Source organism: Genypterus blacodes, unplaced genomic scaffold (assembly GCF_046128005.1).
Source record: "Genypterus blacodes isolate CSIRO-AG114 ecotype Tasmania unplaced genomic scaffold, CSIRO-AGI_Gbla_v1 ptg000039l_1, whole genome shotgun sequence".
In the NCBI taxonomy this organism is placed as follows: Eukaryota; Metazoa; Chordata; class Actinopteri; order Ophidiiformes; family Ophidiidae; genus Genypterus; species Genypterus blacodes.
This window is the reverse complement of record NW_027466852.1, coordinates 6817501-6825976: the sequence shown is the minus strand read 5'-3', so window position 1 is coordinate 6825976 and position 8476 is coordinate 6817501.

Sequence of the window (8476 nt, the reverse complement as noted above, 5' to 3'; positions counted from 1 at the left end):
TTGGGGAAATGGGTGACTGACTTACTTTTCACAGCTATTCCTCAGTTATGTAATGTGCATATAGCTGACTTGTGGGAATAAAGTAGGTGTCAAAATGGTTAGAACAAGCATCTGGAGTGTAGAAAGAAAGTCTTAAATGTGGGGTTCTCTAAGATCCATAAAACACAGATGCTTTATATTCGTAGTTATCAGATGTCAACTTGTCCATTCTGGAGAAATTTCAAAGTCATTATCAAGAAGGATGTGACCTCGGTGTGACTGGAAGTAAAGACCTCAGAGAATCCAAACCAAAAACTGTGGTTTTGCTGTGGTGTCCTGATAATGAGAGTCACACACAGGATCCCCATGGGTCTGGGTGGGGCCTGAGCAGCTAAGAGCGTCTCAAAATAAGACCAAAGACAGAAAAAAGTGAGATAAACCTGTTCTCACCAAGCTGTTAGGACTGGTATGCTGGGAAGTGTGCGATAATTGCCCAAAATATTAAGGATGCAGATGGATGTGAGTGTTTGGACACTTGAGAAAATTCTGATGACAATTCGGCCGACTGGAGCCATGCAGTAACCGCTTTTCACCTGCAAAAAAACCCCCACATAAATGTTGAACTATCCAGATCTATTGTTTCTTGTGTTCTCCTCTCTCGTGCATTTTGGCTTCATTTCACTGAGTTGACCTCACTTCTGCTCAGGGTATTATAAGTTCTTTTTTTGATGCAGCCTTGCTCAGTCTGGCCGTGGTTGAGACAGCTGCAAAGGTCTGCATGATGTGGATGGCCTTTGTGTTGTGTTCGCTCTGTTTTGTGTTGCATTTATTTGCCCAGTTAATATCCACTCATGAAGCCAGGCTCCTCGCCAGTGAAACGATTAGCGATCTGTCCTCCCATGCAATTGAAATTCACAGAATGCAAAACAGAATAGAAGAGATAATTCCTTTTTGTCACTCCTTAAACTTAATAGAATTGGATGATTTAGTGAGGTTGGTAGCAGAATATAATTTTTCCATCGCTGCTCCTCATACTGATATAAGGACACACAGACAACAGCCAAATGTTCTCACTGTGACTACACCAGTAGTAGTCAGAATGAGAATAAACCAGTCACACAGATAGTGTACTTGTTACACAACAACTCAGCTATTGCATTTTCCCAAGTCAAGCCGAGCAGCCACACCTCATGACTGTTCTTTTTGTAATTTTAGAGAAGTTATACAGCCTTTACAGTTGTTATCATTAGCAGACATACATACAATGATGTCACTGCAGCGGGTCATTGCTCATTTGAGATTACATATGGTGTTTGTCTCTGCAGGTTTTCTTGTGTAGGCATTATTTTCACCTCAAATGAGGTCAGTGTAATAAAGAGAGGCCCTACTGCAAGTGAGCATTTATCAGTATTCACTACAGCACAGTTTTCAAAGCCCAACAGAACAACATGTGAATTTAGCATCGCAACTTAAATAATATTATCATTGACTACATTATATTATTTAATCACAGCTCTGTTACAATAGCAACTTAGGTCGAGAAGAACCTTTTATTTGCTGCTGAACCCCTCATGTACCACACTAAGCAATAAAACAGATGCTGTGAATATGTTCGACTACTTGGCTGTATTGCAAAGTAGCATCTGGTTTTGTGAAACATATATTAATTTACACAAACTCTTTAGATCTCAGCAATAATCATGTTTAATATGTTGTTAAAAATGAAACTTCGGTGCTGTCATTTATTTAGATTGAACCTCTAAACCCCAAATGATGCGCGTTGAAATAGATCTGGAGGAGCATTTTCACGCACAAGTAGGAAACACGATCATTCCCAAGGCATTAACTTACATTTAACTTCCTAATATATATTTTCAAGTAGTGTTTGGTAGCATGCATACTTTGTGTCTAAGCCCCTCTGGCAACAGGAATCTAACCACCATACTGCTGTGTTATATCACTGGTCCAAGAGGAGTAAAACTAATGTAAGGATAAGTCATATTGTGACGTGCTCGCTACACAACACTATCAAACCATCTTTTTGCGCTGTTTAGAAGGAAATAGCCTTTGTCCCTCCTGCTGTACGATGCTATTTATAGACGTATCATCTGCATGCTCTCTGATCATCGTGGCTCAGGCCTCACATTGCTCACAGCCTCCGGCCTCTCAACCAAATGGCTACTCTCTCTCTCTCTCTCTCTCTCTCTCTCTCTCTCTCTCTCTACCTCTTTCTCAGGGTTTCCCCCTCGTACCTTAACACGTCAGTCATTTAGGCTCCATCACCTTTGTTATATCAATAATATGACGCCAGTTTTCTTAGACATAACTTAGGGACAAAGAATCAACAACACGTTTCCGCTGCTGAGGGATACAGCCTCAAAGTGCTCATCCCCCATTCAAAGTGACGTCCTCAGGAAATAACAACAATGCTTTGGATGTGCAGCCCGTAAGTTTGCGCCTGTTATGTCGAACCCCCTTGCTGTATTTGTCATTGTATTTAAAGCCTCGATTGTCGCCCATTCGACAATAAAAATGGTTGGAACACGAGAGCCAGGACAGCCACTGAACAACAGGGTCACCAATTTCCGAGATAGATCCGTTTATTGTCATTTATCAAGCAAATTCTGACACTTTGGCACGATAAGGCCTGCTTATCATTAGTGTAATAGTCCTCCATTTGGCTGAAGCTTGATAACCATTTTTGTGGTATGTGATAGGACGTTTCCTGCAAGTGTGTTAGTTTGGCTTCGGCGTGATCATTAATCAAGAGAGCCTATGCTGGCAGAGAGGGGGGCTGTTTATCATGTTGAGGTTGATTGCTTTCTGATTGCCCTCTTGCCATTTTGCATGTGACCAACCCCCTCCAACTGGACCGTTTAGTGTTTAGGCCAAAGATCATTTACTCTCGCCTGCCCAGCACTATTTTGACTGCACGTGAAATCTGGAGTGGAGTGAAAAAGTCCATAGGCACATTTTTGCATTTAGCAACAACAGGCCCCACATTGGATTATTGCTAAATAAAGCTTTTTTTTAACCAGCTATATAGGCTTTGTGCATATATATACCCTGAGCTGATAGCGTAAAAGCCTTTTACCAGGCTAAGATCTGAATTCATGCCTAACCTGGACAAAGGTCACCTTGTATTAGTATACTGTAACTACTGAGCTAGTCAGGAAAGCTTGATAAGGCTCAACAAAGATCTCATGTTCACAGTGGGATAATTATGTCCCATGACGTTGTTTTTCTGTGCGTGAGTTGAAAGAGCACCTCCCTCTCATGTGACTTCATACCTGCAATTCACATTTTTCCGTGGAAGTATTAAGCTCGACCCACTACGCTTCAGATGTTGTGGACACTGTGACAAATGCCTGAGAGATTGAAATGTTGTCACTCAGCATTATTGGGTGCATTGGATGTGTCATAGTTTGGGGAGTTCTGCAGGAATTCCAAGGACTTTAACCGTCTGGAATCGCTCCTCGGGCGAGGTGGGGCGTGTCCGCCTACAGTGGATGACACACACTGAACGGACACCTACACGTATGGACACACACAGGTGGAGACATTACATAACTCAAACAGCCACTTGCTTGATTCCATATCTGAACTATCTCTGCCTAAACCTCAACCAATCATTTGTGCAAAGATGTTTATCGACATCTTCGAGCACAACTCTTGCAAATCTCACCTGCATCATATTATTTTCATTTCAATTCGCAGCGCTTTTGTGGAATAGCTGGCAGTGTGTGTGTGTGTGTGTGTGTGTGTGTGTGTACGGAATGAAACCTCTGCAGAGCCTGAAACTCATGTCTGACCTGCCTCGCGGCCTTTAATGTCACTCATTTTGAAACCTCAGTCCGTGGGCTTGTTTTTCTTTCTTTCAGCCAGAATATTATAGATGAAAAACAAGGCAGCCCTCCCACGCACACACATGCGTGCAAACACACTCATATCGCTCTCTCAGTCTAGACGCTTTCCTTTTCCTTTATCATGCCTTTTTTAAATGCAGAGTCTTCCAGCCAGGTGACTTCATCAAGACAATATTCAGCCTGTCAGTATCTATGTTCCCATGTGGTCACACTTTATTGACATATTTTTACGGTGTTTGGCATATTTATCATGATTTCTTCCCCCCCCCCCCCCCCCTTGGTGAAGACTTTTGCACCTGCAGTTTGACATCTGGTTGTGTTATTAAACATTTGCATTCACTTTTTCCAGATAAATGCCGCAAACTGCCTTTCAAAGCGATAATAACCACTTCTGTAACGATTTTATAACTGTGATTAATTCACTTCAGAGTTGTTCTTCTTCATGAAGTGTTTACATCCTTACAGCCGCCCTCATACTGCACGTACAGTCTATATGTATATAATCACAGAGGCTCGCTGGAGACACTTTTTAATTATCATCAGGCCGACATCCTGGTTTGGTTTGTGTGTGTATGTATAGACCCATCCAGAAGACGCCTCCCCTCCCCTCCCCACCCCCACCCCCACACACACTTCCCATTCATTCCCCCATCTGTGTTCCCCTCCTGTTCTCCTGCTTTCTCCTTTGGTTGCAGCTCGGCCCGCAGAGCTGACAGGCTGTCCTCCCAGCGAGAGGCGGAGACGCAGAGAGCCAGCGGCCATACGTGGGTCACCTGTGCTCATCTCGCTCTCGTACTCCTCAATCTAAATCATGCCGCTGTCTGTGTCACCTGGACTGTTGATGTGGGTGGTGTGGTCCTAACTTCCTCTGCCTTCCTGGTGATGTTGTTTGCTCCTTCACCTGCTGCTTCCAGAGTCACATGACAACATGACCCCACCATGTTGCCATAGCATATGTTCACCATGGGAACGCCTGCACCTCAATAAGCAGGAGAAGCATGAGAGCACAGGGCTGAATGCTGCCACTAACACTTTCTGATAACACATACACACACACACTCACATAAAGGCTTAGTTTAAGTTATAACTAATGCATCGTAAGACATTCCTTAAGCCACCAGTAACACATTTTGGGTTGCCAGTTTGTGTAAAAACCCTTAATACAGAGTGATAAAATCATGCCACTTTAAGTAATTACGTCAATAAAACCCGTAAACACTTACATAATGGTTCAACTGGTTAATGTGTGAAATTCATGTATTAATGGTGTATCTTATAAAGGATAATGGGTGTTTGACTTTATGAACTATAGTCTTCATTTATACATGTTCATAAGCCATTAATTAATAATCGCGTCTTTAACAACAATACTCCATTAGGTCTGCAGCTGTGAAAGTTAATATGTTGTTAAAGTTGCAGTAAGTAAGTGGATAATTGTTGTTTGGGAGACTTTGTGATGAAGCTTATAAATTATGCTAGAGGAGGATAAACAGTTTCTAGAGGGTTTTTCCATAATTTGAAGCTATTAATGGATTATTACTAATGTATAAGACGTTAAGGAAGGATTGATCAACTATTAAGAGACAGCTACAAATGCTGAAATCTCTTTAATGAGTCTTATAGGGCAGTGGTGACACGCAGGCTGATGGAGACAAAGTTAAAGCCTAAGGCGGGTGTGTGGGGTTTGCGGGGCAGGGGTGTGTGTATGTTAGGTTGAATGGGCTCAAATAAAAACAACCATATCCGGGACCATGGCAACTGACGAATCTGAGCTAATGCATACACCCAAACAGCGGGTCTCTAACAACAAACATCCTTCCTATAAATATGCAAACCAGGCCCGTCGTCTCCCTAAGGGGGACGGTGACAGACCACCCACGGCCTGGGACACCACTGTCTCCTGACAATGGATGAATATTAGAAAATGGAAGCTAGACGTTTGTCCGATGGTGTCATGTCATGTGGAGGATCTACATGCATGCTGCTACTTGTGTGTCACTGACATGTCTCGCTCATCACCTGTATCACAAGTGGTAAAAGGGCGTGGCAGAGACAAACGTCAGAGACAGCTCATCATCGTATTCATCACCACCATGGGGTCACACATGCAGCGTGTCACGTGTCTGTGACTGACTGCATGTGAGTCTTTGTTTTGATCATTGTGTGCTCGCACGCATGTTTACATTGTGTGTACGCGGATGTGTGTGTGTGTGTGTGTGTGTCTGAGTGTCTGCGTGCCTTGTTTTCGCCCCGCCTGGCATTTCAGGCTCACAGCTGCGATGTACGGCTGGTTTGGCTGGTGTCCGGCGCTGAGCTGGCAGTGGAAGGCGGAGTGCTGAGACTCTGGGGCGAGCGAGGAGTCATCACAGCTTCTGGAACACGCACCATTACAGAGATGTATGTTTTTCTCACTGGTGCTGTTTGCTGTTGCGGGGGGGATTTGGCCCAGGGATGGTGGCGTGTATTCAAGTAATGTGAAGATTAACATGCAAGCAGCTCCTCTGCAAAATAAGCCATCGTTCTTACCGCCAGACACAAGCTGAGGCCCCCCTGACAGGTGTCGCCCCCATGGGCCTTGACAGGTAATTACCCCCAGGTGCTTCGCGTGTGTGTGTGTGTCTATATGTGTTTAAGAACTGGCCCCAGGGGCAGCATGGACTAATCCAGACATGCTAGTGGAGGTATCACCTTCAGGACCTCCGCGGCATCGACTCAGCCCAGCAAATCACTGGTTAACTCAAGCTACACATCAACAATTGTTCTGAGCAGCAGGAGGGAAACACAGTCCGCAGTTGAGCAATGTTTTCATTTGAAACAATAGGCAGAACCACGGATACTGAATGCCCGCTTGTTTCAAGGGCTCAGAGAAAAGGAGGACAATGAACCTCCAGGGGTGTTTTTTTTCCTCTTTATGAGGGAACCGAAAGAGCAACATAGAGGAAACATGTGTGTGTTGGGAGAGAGGAAGATAAGCAAACACGTTTGGTTATCGTGTTACACTGAGATCAGTGGGACAGCTCTGCAGCGGATGATTCATAAGACATTTTGTGTTTGCTTTTCAAATCCAGGAAAACAGCACCAGGATCATAAGAGTGAACCACAACCACAGTGCTCATGCTGTTCCCTTATTCATCATTTTTTAAAGGGGGGGGGGGGGGGGGGGGGGCAAGAGGAATGAAGTTTCAAGCAGGGGGGGGGGTTGAACACTAGGCAGAGAGGTTTTTGCTCAGCATTCTCTCTGGGCGGCTGCTGGCTCTCTAGCAGACCGAGAGAATGGCCCACAAATGCACAGCTGTTTCTAATCGGTAACTCAGCACCGATGGCTGACCTACATTCTGTTGCGTGCACGTCTTTGAACCCGTGGCCCTGCCAGACTCAGCCGTGGGGGGAAGGTACGGGGGAGCGAAGGGAGAAAAACAAGAGGGAGGAGCGGCCTGGAGTAAAGCGGGGTAAAACGAAAAGAGCAGGAAAGAAAGAAGGAAAGAAAGATGGAATTTTCATGATAATGTGTTGTGCAGGTAGGCCTCATCTCATAACACAGGTTGCATGGTGTGCGTGTGTGTGTGTGCACGTGTGTGTGTGTGTTAAATGACAGCTTGTGTCAGCCAGAGCTCTCTGCGTGCCTGCAAATGTTTCCACAGACCCAAAGTGCAGCTGTGCACACCTAAAAAGAAAAAAGAGGGAAAAAAGAACTCATAAAAAAAAATAAAAAACCTCCTGGCTGCTAATTTTCTCGTCTTCTCTGGATGGGCCGTTACGCTCGGAAAATTCATTTCTCCCCAAAACTGATATTCTTTGTCAACACCCCGCTGTCTGTCACAGTTCCATAAAGTTCTGCCGTCTGCATCTGAATGAGGCTCCTTTTCATTAAAGCTGGAGTGCATCTCACTAGCATTCCTTGCATGCAGAGGGAGGGGTACAACACAGTGCCAGGGGTCCCCTGGTAATGACTCATGGCAAAGATCCCTATCCACTCCCACTCCCAAACAGGACGCTTCCCCGGGTCATGCAGAGCGAGAGAGAGGGAGGGAGGGAGAGAGAGAGAGACAGAGAGGCAGAGAGAGTGGGGGTGGGAAGGGAGAGAATAGCATAGAGAGAGAGAGATTGAGGAAGGGGCCCTCTGGATCAGAAATGCTGCTAAAACAAAAAGCTTTAGCTATTTAATTTGAACATTTACACACACACACACACACACCCTGCTTCAGAGAGGGGAAGGAACTGGAAGTGGGTCACTGTGTCTCGGAATAACAGAGCAGCAAAGCAGAGAGAGCAGAAGGGAAGGTTCGGAGGAGAGAGAGCAGCCGTGGAACCGGGCCAGCTTTTCCACTTATGACCCAAGAATTCATTGAATTGAAATGTTGCTGAGCCACACAAATCTGCAGGGGAAGGTGTGTGTGCCGGTGTGTGTGTGTGTGTGTGTGTGCAGGCCATCAGATTACTTGCACAATGTTTTCACTGTGAGTCAGAAAGGCAGAAAATAACAAATTGCCGGCGTTGGCAAAGAAGACAGTGCTCAGAGTCAGACTTTCATCTTGTCTCAGCACAGGCAGGTGCGACACAGAAACGTGCAAAAACCTCAGAATCCATTTGCAATACGGGACGAGAAGGCATGTGTCAGTATCACCCCAAGC